General features: G+C 38.4%; 1 protein-coding gene across 4 annotated transcripts in view; it reads left to right on the forward strand.

Moving 5' to 3' along the window:
* The window catches only part of DNMBP (dynamin binding protein), a 129,624-nt gene that overhangs the window by 88,705 nt on the left and 28,549 nt on the right, over nt 1–12,370 (forward strand). The gene's annotated exons all lie outside the window — the stretch shown is intronic.

The raw sequence follows: 12,370 nt of genomic DNA on the forward strand, positions 1-12,370 counted from the left end.
AGAAAATAATTAACAAAGTAAAGACTAATGAGTTTGGGAAAATCTTCCTGTAGGAGATGGGATTTTATTTGGGACTTAAAGGAAGCTAGGAAGTCAATAGGAATAGTTAAGGGGGGAGAGTATTACCAGAAGTTAGGCTCTGTACATTCCAAATTCAGGGAAATGTGAGAGATCCAAGCCAGAAAGAAATGTGTTCCTCGTTAGTGTGAAGGTGGTAGTTGAACTTTGTTTAATGTAGTAGTACATAAAGAAGGTCTGAGGGCTAAGTCTTGACAAATTCTCAAAGACTGTAAGAACAAACCTGATTTTTGGTCTTTGAGTCCTTCACCGCCAGGAGCCCTAAATCTGTCTGTGAACTTGTTTTAAAAATATTTTAACATTTTGTAAACTATTTCAGGCCAATTGGTTTCTTTGTAATTCTACGTATTTTAGCTTGCCATAATGATATAGGATAAAGGAGAATTAGGATACCTGTCAGAGATGGAGGTAATGTTTTTATGCTTTCCTTGGAGCTCAAGATTTATAGGGATCCAATCAGCTGCAGTGGCAAAGCAAAAGGAAGTCTGAGAGAGGGCATGCTCATACATCCATGCACATATCCATGTGTATACACAAATGTGGAATCAACATAGACCTAGTCCAGGAACACAGACATTATGGTTCTGAGTTTGACATCTTTTAGGAAACCAGACATTGCGTGTCATCATTAGGATGTCACAGTACTAATACTAAATACTCTCTGCCTGAGTGAGCCACTTGTACTTCCCCAGTCTAAGATCAAATAAGGCATTTTAGGAGGCCAAGATTAGCCTTTCCCCACTGAGGGGAAATGAGAAGACCAAATTATTTGACTTCCCTGGGCCTTAATGTCTTTATCTATAAAACAAGGAAGTTGGGAAGGAATAAGCATTTATATAGCACCTACTACTTGCCAAGTACTGTGTTAAGTAACCATACCACCTATCTGACTAGGCTCCTCACTCTAGTTTTATGGGCCTGTAAACCTTTGAATGTAGGTTTCTGTGTGCTTCTGGCTTAAAGCAGTATTCTGACAAGAAAAGTAGTTTTCTTGTTAATCACATATTGGGGAATCTGGCAAGATTTTGCAAGCACTTTATTATACAATAGCTAAGATTGGAAATTAAAAGTAATTGAAAGGGCACCAAAGACAAAAATATTGTTTGACCATCATTTTTTTTACATTATTTTCTATCATAGGCATACTTAAAACCAGCAGACACTGTAGCCCAATGAAATCTGTGCTAGAAGAATCATAGAGTAACACAATTTCATATTTGAAAGGGGCCTTTAGAGGCCAACTGGTTCAAGTTCTGTCTGATCAAGAATATGCTGCACAATACACAAGTGATCCTTCTTCATTGCTTGAAGACCTCCACTGAGGGGAACTCACTACTTCCTATGGCAATTGCTAGAAGGGTTTTTCCTTAAATTTCTTTTACAAATTTTACCCATTACTTCTTTTATTAATGCCTTTTTTTACATTGCTAAAGCTTCTTGCATTATCCCTTCTGCTCCCCTGTCAGAGTGCCATCCCATATAGCAAATATTTAAAGACAAAAGAAAGAAAAACCATCAATACATCAAGAAAATAATGTGCACAAAATATCTTGACCTTCTAAATGGGTAGGAGTAGGATGCCTTCTGATAGCCATGATTGTTTTGTAATTTTATAGCCTTTTCTTTTGATTGTGGTTCTTTACTTTTACAGGTTTTTTTTTTTTTAATTATTGTGGATATTGTTTGCTTGGCTCTGCTCATTTCATTTTGGATCAGTTCTTGTAGATCTTTTTATGCTTCTCTGTATTCAATATATTCATCATTTCTTATAGTATAGTCATACTCCATTACCATCATCTACCACAATTTGTTGAGCCATTCTTTAACAGTTACTTTGTTTCTAAGTTTTTGCTGCCACAAAAGTGCAGCTATAAATATTCATGGGGGGTATGTGTGTGTGTGTGTACATACATATATATGTATGTATATGCTTTCTTTTTATTAATGGCCTCCTTGAGGTGCAGGTCTAGTAATAGAATTTCTGGGACAAAGGATATGGTTATTTCACTTTATTTGCATGATTTCGAATTGCTTTCCGAAGTAATTGTACTGATTCATACTTCTACCAACAATGTACCATTGACAATTCTCTCTTTTTTTATCAACTTTGCCAGTTTACAAAGTGAAACCTTGGGATTAATTTTATTTATATTTCTTATTATGAGTGATTTGGGACATTCTTTTGGATGGTTGTTAATAGTTTGCCCTTCTTTTGAGAACCACATATTCAGATCTTTTGATCACTTACTAACAGCAATTCTAATCCCTCTTCTATTTGATACTTTGAAATACTATATATTTTTTTAAGCCTTTTTCTTCTGTCTTTGACTCCTTTTGTTTTGAGGTATTTTTAAAAGATTGGTCTGGAAGGATTGTCAGAGATTTCAGCTTTCACTGCTACTAAACTGCCATCTCGGCTCCACCTCGATCTTCCATCTTTGAATCAATATTGTGTTCCAAGGCAGAAGTAAGGGCTAGGCAATGTCAGATAAGTGACTTGCCCAAATCACACAGCGAGGAAGTGGCTGAGGCCAAAGCTGAATCCAGGATCTCCCATCTCTAGGCCTGACTCTATCCACGGAGCCACCAAGCTGCCACCTCATCAAATACCCTCTGCATTTCTGTATCTGGAATAGAAGGACCAAAACATGGAAGAAACTAGAAAACATAGTCGATAGAATGCTGGCGTTGGAGTCTAGAACCTGAGATGCAATCCAGCTTCAGATACCTACCAGCTTCAGTGTCCTTATCTACCAAATATGGGCATTGTATTCATCACTTTATAAGTCCCTTCCATTTCTGCATCTGTAATTTTATGAAATAATTTCTCCACTCAAGGAACTTACTTTCTAACAGAGAAAACAACAAATATGAGTAAATGCAATACTACCACGCTAGTGTAGGCCTTTATCGCCTTATACCTAGACTATTGCAGTAGCCTGCTGGTGGCAACCTGGCTTTCCCTCTCCAAACTTTTCTCTATTCAGCTACCAAAGTGATTTTCCTAAAATTTAGCTATGACCATGACGTTCCTCTAGGCAATAAATTCCTTTAACTCCCCATTGTCTCCCAGAACAAATACAAAATGCTCCGTCTAGTATTTAAAGCCCTTCATAACCTAGCTCCCTCCAACCTTCAAGCTTATTCTTTATTATTCTGTGAATGAACTCTTCAATCCAGCGACAGTGGCCTCCAGGCTCTTAATGAATGAGACACTTCATCTCTTGGCTTTGGGCTTTCTCTATGACTGGAATTTTCTTCCTCTGACCACTGACCTCCCTGGCTTCCGTTAAGTCACAGCTAAAATCTCAACTTCTCCTGGACACCTCCAACTCCTCTTCAATTCCATTGTCTGTCCGTTATTTCCTGTTTATCTTGGATATAACTCTATATATTTGTTTGCTTGATGTCTCCTCCATTAGATTGGAAACTTCTTGAGGACAGGGACTGTCTTTTGCCTCTTTTTATATCCCTAGCATTTAGCACAGTGATTGGTTATTTTTGAGTAAGCTTTATCTGCTAGAGGCTAGGTGATCAGGAAACACTTCCTTTAGGAGATGACCCTTTAGCTGAACTTTGAAGGAACTTAAGGATCCACAAAAGGAGAGGTAAGGAGGAAGAACTTGTTAGGCTTTGGGGTAACCTACACCTGTACAAATGTGCGAATGCCTGGAGATGGAATATGTTGTAGTACAACTAGTAAACTAGTTTTGGCCACAATGTAGAGTACCTAAAGAGAAGGGGTCTGAAAAAGGAGGTTGGGGAATCTGCATTTTATTCTAGAGACCACAGAGAGTCACTGAAACTTTTTGAGTAAGAGAAATGACACGGTCAGACCTGTGTTTTAGGAATATCACTTTTGTAAGTTTGTAAAGGATTAATAAGAGTGTAGGACATTTGAGAGCACCAAGAACTGATGCAATGGATAGAGAATTCTGAGTCTGGAGTTAAGAATACTCATCTACCTGAGTTCAAATATGGCCTCTTACACTTACTAGCTGTATGACCTTGGGCAAGTCACTTAACCCTCTTTGCCACAGTTTCCCATCTGTAAAATGAACTGGAGAAGGAAATGGCCAGCTATTCTAGTATCTTTGCCAAGAAAATTCCAAATGGGAATACAAAGAGTCAGTCACAACTGGAACAACTGAATAACAACAGGGAGATTTGAAGTAGGAAGATCAAGCTGGAGGTTATTTTAATATTCTTGATCAATGCCCTTCCTTCATTGTGGTGCCCAGACTGAACACCAAAGTCCAGATGTGATCTGACCCAGAGAGAATACAGGTAATAGTCACCTCCTTAAGGTTTTAGAGTTTAAGGCCTGGATCACCTTGGTTTTGGTTTTTGGCTGACAATGTTATATGTTTTACTTAGATGGAGTCTGAAAACTCCAGGAACTTTTTCTAGACAAATTGCTGCCTAAGTACATCTTCTCTATTTTGTACTTGGAAGCTGATTTTTTGAACAAGAGTGTTAAGACTTTCCACACATCCTCATTAAGTTTCTTAGGCATTTGGTTGCCTTCCAGCTTAGTTGGCCAGAATCTTTTTGAGAACTATCCCTGTTATCCAGTGCTTACTTAGTGCTTTCTTCCAGCTCTGTCCTCTGCAAATTTCATAAGCATGTCTATTATGCCTTTATCTAAGTCATGAATAAAAATGTTAAATAGCACTGAGCCAAACATAGATTCCTGAGTCACTGCACTGAAACCTCCTTCCAAGTTTAAACTACTCTCAGTGCAGCTACATACTTAGTTCCTCATTTAATTGACCATGGTATAGACTGCTCAGAGCTAAGCTTTTTTTTCTGGTCACCATTCCCTAACTCAGCAATGCAAGAGTGCCAATGGACATCCGCCCACCTCCACCCCCCTTGTTCCTAGAAAGGCAGAGGGGCTCAGGTGGAGCTACTCCCCTCCCCTTCTCCAGGCTGGCCTCAGAACATGCCCAGCAGCCCAGTGGGAGTGTTTCCTCCCTCCCCTTTGTGGGGTAAAGGGGGGGGAAGGGCCCAGCATTCCATCTATAAAAGGTTCACCATCACTGCCTTAACCTCTCATAGCCATCTATGTCAACCCTATATGCCCCTTCCATTGTGCCCAATTGAGCCCTTATTCTGTTTTTAACAAACTAGCTCATACTTCCCTCCTTAGAAGAACATGAGAAAAACTATATTGAATGTTTTGCCGAAATACAAATAAATATAGCTATAACTCCCCTTATACTACTTTTGTTACTCTGTCCAAAAAATACAAGGAAATAAAATGAGTCTATCTGGTACTAACTGAAGCCACACTTCCTTTTCTAGATGTTCACTAGTACATTTAAATACATTCTAGAATTTTGACAGAAATTGAATTTACATTCTACTTTTGGTTTGCAAGATCTATTTTCTTCCCTTTCTGAAAAATTGGGACATAGCTTACCCTTCTCTAGGCCTGTGGCACTTCTATTCTTTGCAGTGTTCAAGATATCACATCAGCTATTTTTTCTGTGGTAGAGTAGATGGAATACTGGATTTTGAGTCAGGAATAGCTGAATTCAAATTCTGCTTCAGATACTTATGAGCTGGGCAAGTCACTCAAACTCTCCATCTTGGTTTCCTCATCAGTAAAATTGGTATTGTTAATAGTAAATAACATTTATTAAACCCCTACTATATGTGTAAGACTCAAAACTAAGAGCTTAGATAATAGCACCTCTCTCCTGGGATTGTTGACTCCACTCACTTTGCAAATCTTTAAGCATTATATAAATATTAACTTATTATTTTTACCTGAGGTAGTAATTCATTTGGACTGAGTTGAGCTCCTCTAAGGTGTTTAGGGGCTCTCTTAACTATATTTTTACTCAGTTTGTCAGTTGATTGATTGAAGACAACAAGCTTTTTGAAACTTAAAGCTCTGTAGTAGTGATGAGAATGGCAAAATTTAAGCTTAGAAATTTGGATTTTATGGGGCAATTCAAGTGCAAAGGAAAATTAAGTCCCTGTTATAATGAAGATTAAGAGAGGCAACAAGCCCAGACTATTGAGTTTTGGGAAAGTATACCATTGGAATTAAGTTACTTTTTATATAACTGGTTAGAAGCTTTTGTTGAAATTCTCAAACAAATCATAAGACTCTTAGAGCTGAAAGAGACCTTAGAGGGCATGTTATACAAGTCCCTTATTTCAAAGAGGAGAAAACCAAACCTAAGGAAGCCCCTTGGTCTCCCTGTACAGTTAATTTTGTGGTGAGTTCTGTCAAAGGGGAAATGGATAAGGATGAGTCTATATAGGACTAGATAGGACCAGAAGATAGAGAGTATCTTTTGGGTACTGGGAATTTCTAAAGTCCCGCTGATGGTATAGTAGGAGTAAGTGAGATTGTGACAATGCAATATATATGTCCTTATTTTGAAGATATTTTTTTAAATTGGTTAACATGAGGTTCTTGGGTATATAATAAATGGTATAGTGGGGCAGCTAGTAGTAGACAGAGGCCTGGAGTCAGGAGGGCTTGGGTTCAAATATGACCTCAGAAACTTCCTGGCTTTGTGACTCTGAGCAAGTCACCTAACCCCAATTATCTACCCCATACAATTTAGTATTGATTTTAAGAGGGTAAGAGTTTTTAAAAGTATGGTAAATTACTTTCCCTTATCATTGGACCCATTTTAAGAGCTTAATCCATTGTTTTGCCGTTAAATTACTGAATCCCACCCAAAAGTAATCCTTACTCCTACTTAGGAAGATTGGTTTCTGTTTGAATGCTGGAAAAGAGGTATGTTCTCATTTGACAGTTTGTTTAACATAGAATTTTCAGGCTTAAAAAGTATCTTACATTATTATCTCAGTTAAGCCTCTCACTAACCCTATTAGGTAAGTAGGTGAGTAGGGACTGTAAGGGGTAAATTTAGGATTGAGACTGAATATAAATTTAGTTGGTTGCCAGGGATTTAATTTCTAAATCCCAATAAAATACTCAAGCCAGTTTGGGAATTTTATTCCCAAAAGAGAGAGGGAAAAGGGTATAAGATTTTTCCAACCTAGTCTGAGCCAAGGGGAGTTCAGAGACCTTCCAGCCACAAGGCCTTCTCCGAAATGAGGGACCTCCTAGGAGGATGGCATTTTAGGGAAGGTAAAGGAAAAAAAAGGAATCAGCCTAAACTCTGAGAGAGCTCAGGGAAGATGCTTCACCTGACCCAGCCAAGATGCCCAGACACCAAAACACTGTCACGAGCCAAACTGCTAGTTGAACCCAACATCTCCGAGAGAGAAAGAGCGAGACAGAGACAGAGGCACCTCTCTGTGAAAAGACACTCAGAGAGAGGAAGTGACACGAAATATATAGACTGTTTTTTAGGACAGCCTAGGGGGGGTCTGTCAGTTGTTTCTGATTTGTTACTTGCTAGCACATCTGTCATAGGCCATCCTTCTCAACACTTTTTCCTTAAGTAGGGGTGTATACATTCCTGATTGCTAGACTAAGCAGGGTGGAGTAAATCTAAAATTCACAGTATAGGAATTATATATTCATTTTACAGATGAAAAAATTGAGGCTTAGAGATTTTAAAACGATTTGTCCATAGCTACACAGCTTGTGTCAGTCAAGATCCTACTTAACCTTTCCTGATACCCATTTTAATAAGTAAAGTAAGTTATTACTTGATTATATTTAAATTGTGTCACCTTTGTGTTTGATATGTACATGTAAATTCTTAGAATATATTTTCTATTTTTTTTGTATTTCACGCCAAATTCAATGCTGGGAATACAGTAAATTTGTAATATTCGTTGATTGAATGACTTAACATTTTGAAAAATGAACTTATTGTCTGACAAATGCAAGAGTTATATGAAATTTGAAGACACAGAGCTAGAGGTTAGTGGCCGGGGGCAGAACTGAGTGTTATATACATTGTCAAGACTGGTCTCTCACTCTTTGCTGCTTTGGTTATTTTTCCTTAACTTTTTCTTTGTTAAGAGAGAGGTTTAATTTAGAATGGGACTTGGAGAGGAAGGGAAAGAGAAGGTTATGCATTAGATCCAGAAATGACTATTGTAAAAACAAAGTGCAGGCATAAAGATTTTTAAATAAAAATTTGAGTAGGAAAAGAGTATATGATAAGATTCTGAAAAGAAGGTAAGCTGGATTCAGATTGGGAAGGACTTTGTATTTTCTTCTAGTGTCTGTTGGGAACCCCTGAAGATTTTTGAGCTAGAGTATACTATGGTTGAATCTGTGCTTTAGGAGAATTATATAAGGAGCCATGTTGAAGGATGCATTAAAGAAGAAAGAGACTAAAGTTGGGGGTAGCATGTCCAGTTAGGAAGCTCATGTAATAGAGGAAATGTGATATAGGCCTTAACTTCTGTGAGTGCAGAGAAAAGGACATTTTGTAAGCCAGATTGCGGAAAAAATTGACCAGACTTGGCAACTGTATTGGACATGGCTGATGAGGGAGCCTGTAGAGTGGGTAGGACTCCAAATTTGTGAAACTAGTTAACCAGAAGAATAGAAGGCAGATTGGGAAGTTGGAAGGGCAGATTTAGGGGGAAACATAAGTTCCATTTTGGACACTTAAATTTGCTGAGTCCTATGAGACATGGATGATGAGGAACTTGGAGCTCAGGGAAGAGACAAAGTCTGGATATGTAGAAATGGAAATCATGTGTATAGAAGTGGTCATTAAACCCTTGGGAATTGATGATATATCATATAAAATAATAGTGATAATAATAGCTGACATTCATGTAACACATTAAAATTTTTAAAAATACATACACTATTGCATTTGATTTTCATAATTGTGAGATTTAAAATGGTTGAGGTCTTAAACTGTAGTGATTAAAATGGTGGAAGATATAAATTGTGATAGATATAAGAGAGGGTGAGTAAATTTGACCGCAGAAATATGTTTCACTACAGTGTCTTGGGTTTTAAAATCAAATATAAGGTGGTCACCAGGGAAATATTCCCAATTATTCAAATACCCAAGTCAATTGGGTTTTATAGAGATTTTAATTAACAATACAATTAATAATCAAAGAAAGAGAGAGAGAATAAGACAGGAATAAGTATGAAGGGCCTCAAGCCAATATGGCCTAGACCTGAGTCTTAAAAGAGAAATCAGTCAGTTTTTTAACACTCACCACAAGGTCTGACTAAACAAGGATACTAGTGACACCAGGCCAACGTCCTTCCTCAAAGAGTCTTCCAGCCAGAGATTGTTTCAAAGGGCCTCTCTCAAGAGCCTCCAGAGCTCCTACCCCGAGGGACAGAGCCCCTCAGAGGAGCTCTTCAAGGAGCTCTCCTTCAGAATGAGAGTCAGAAATTGAGATGGAGCTCCTGAATGAGATCCAAGCTCTTATTTTTAAGGGCAAAAATTTGCTCTGTCACCTCCCCCAAGTCCTTACATCTACCAATCACTGTAGATGTTTCTAAAGGACCACCCATTTTGAATTCACAGATGAGTAGTTTTAATCGCTTTAGTAAGTAAAAAAAAAATGCTGCTGTGTCGACAAATTTCATTAGAAAAAACCTCTGAATAAGTTATCACCCTTTTAGGTTTAAGTAGTTTACAAGTTGCCCCACCTTTATAGGTACTTAGTATCGTATCCCATTGTATCAATTCTAAAACAGTCATGACTCAAAGAACTTCCTGTCCCTTCCATAAGCATGGATCAAAGTACTTTCATTGTTTTCAAGGAGCTCTCTGTCCTAAAGCAGTCCTAAGTAGGGTGGAGTAGGGATATTCCCAAGGCAAGGAGCCCTCACATTCAAGTAGAATTCTCACTATCTGCTAGGGAATTTTTTTTTAAGTAGAAGATTCCCCAACTGGGAATCTTCCAACATTCATAAGTCTGAGAAATTTTGAGGTTTACATAATAACTTTGTGAGATAGATATGTTATTATCCACATTTTCAGATACAGAAAAGATTGCTGCTGGCCTAGGTAAATGTCTCAGGTAGGAATTTGATCCCCACCCCACCTTCCAGCCTCAGAGGCTGCCTTTAAGTGTCTTCCCCCACCTTCCTTACACCCAGGCTTGGGGCAGGGCTTAATTTGTGATTGACCCTGCAGAAGAAATCCACCATTCCACCAGAATTGCCTTGCTTGTGCCCTGTTGCTGTGTGACTGGAGTCGTATTAGATACTGGTAGTCTAATGTCACCAAGATGTGCTTGTTTCTACTCTGTTATCTTGTATGCCTATTTGTGTGCCTTCTCCCCCTTTAGAAAGTAAGCGCCCTATGACCCCCATTGCTTTCACTTTTTTTAATGGAGGGGGGAGGTGTAAGAAGACTGGAAAGGAGGAAGGGGCTGAGTTATGAAGGGCTTTGAATGCCCAAAAGATAATTTTGTATTTACTCCTGGAGGTAATGCGGAGCTAATGGAATTTATGGGGCATGGGAGGAGGGAACATGATTGGACCTAGTCTTTAGGAAAGTCACTTTGATGACTAAATAGAAGATTAATTGAAAGTGAGAGACTTTTGAGGCAGGTAAACTTACCATATTGCAGTACTCCAGGCATGAGGTCATATTTGCAGTGTCAGAGAAGAGATGTTGTGGAAGTAAAATCTCTTGGCAATAGATTGGATATGTTGTACGTGTGGTTGTGGGTGTATGGAGAAATAATGAGGAATTCAGGATGACTCCTAGGTTGTGAGCCAAATAATGAGCAGATTATGATAGAGTGAGTGAGTTTTGTTTTGGACATACTGAGTTTAAGATGTCTACTGGACATCCAGTTCCAAGATGTCTGAAAGGCATTTGGAAATGTGAGATCAGCAGAGAAGTTGGGATAATAGTCGATTGGAGAAGCATCGACATAGAAATGATAAATGATTCCCAGGGCAACCTCTCTTCTTCCAGGGAGAAGAAAACCAAAAAAACCCTACTCTGTCCCTCTAGGAGTTAACATTCTTTTGAATGAAAAACAAACTAACTAACATTAAGCTAAATTTGATTAGCATTATCTTATTGTTAAATTGGCAAGTAATAATAATTTTAGGAATCATCAAGGCTACCCAAACCACCCCATTGTGTGTGTGTATGTGAGTGGTTTGGAGATTAAGCCTAATTGTAACCTTGATTCTTCCCTGCTGCAGAGAAGGAAGGGCAAAGGAAATAACTTTTTACCTTCCAGAAAATTCCTATCGTGTGCCAGGTACAGATGGTACCTAACTCCTGAAAAACCTAAACCAGAGACAATGCAGCATTATTTCTAGAATTGCCCCAGAGGAAGTTCATTGGAGAAAGCTCTGTGTAGGAAGTGAAAGGAATGGCCTGGAGTCTAGATTTAGGTTTGAGCCATACTCAGAAGGAAATTGAAACCACTAGGATCTGGATATAGGAAAGGAAGGAAGCAGATGCCTGAGGGTTGAACCTCTAGAGAATGGAAGAGAATTAGAATGGCCTGAAAGAAGAGACCCAACAGTTCTACCGTAGAAACCAAGAGAAGACAAAATTTAAAGATGGAGCTGGTCAATAGTGTCCCAAGCAACTGAGAAGTCCAAGAAAGATAAGAACTGAGAACAGTCTACAGTAGTGTGTTGGGCCAAGAGAAGGTGAAGGGATCTTGATCTGGAAGGGGGATTTTAGATATCCTAATTTGACCCCATGATTTTACTAATATCCAAGAGACCTAGTGATTTACCAAAGGTCATAGAGGTGTAAAGAGAAATGTTATGATTTTCATAAGGAAGAGTGGGGTTAATAATAAGGAAGCCAGAGAATTCCAGAGAGAACAATGGGAAAGGATTATAATGGGGGTAAGAAGAATCTCCCACCTATTGGGAAGTAATAGGCTAATAACTATTTACCTCCAATTTAGGGATCACATTTCCTAGCAATTATCTAGTCAGGGTCCCTATTTTGCCCACCTTCCACCAAAGAACTGTAAACCTGGAAAGATAGGAAAAACTTGGAAGTCAGGAAACCTAATTCAAACTCAAAATCTGGCTCTTTGATTTGGGCATATCAGTACCCCAGTTTCCAAAACTGTAAAGCAAGGATACTTGTCCCACCTCACTAAGACGCAATGGAAATAAAGTCCAATATAGTTAAGTTTCATTCAAAAACAAACTTGTATTATTACAATGACTAGTTAGAACCATCTGAACTTGAATATGATGTGAACAAAATTCATTAAAATTTATTTGAAAATTACCTTCACCCTATTATATGTCAGTATTAACACCTGCTGAATCCAAGAGATCCTGCTATTTTTAAGGACCTGAAGGAAAAAAAAAACAAATACAAAAACCGAACTTGATAAATAAAACTGCCTGGTGTCATGGAGGGCT

This window comes from Monodelphis domestica, chromosome 1, assembly GCF_027887165.1.
Source record: "Monodelphis domestica isolate mMonDom1 chromosome 1, mMonDom1.pri, whole genome shotgun sequence".
NCBI lineage: Eukaryota > Metazoa > Chordata > Mammalia > Didelphimorphia > Didelphidae > Monodelphis > Monodelphis domestica.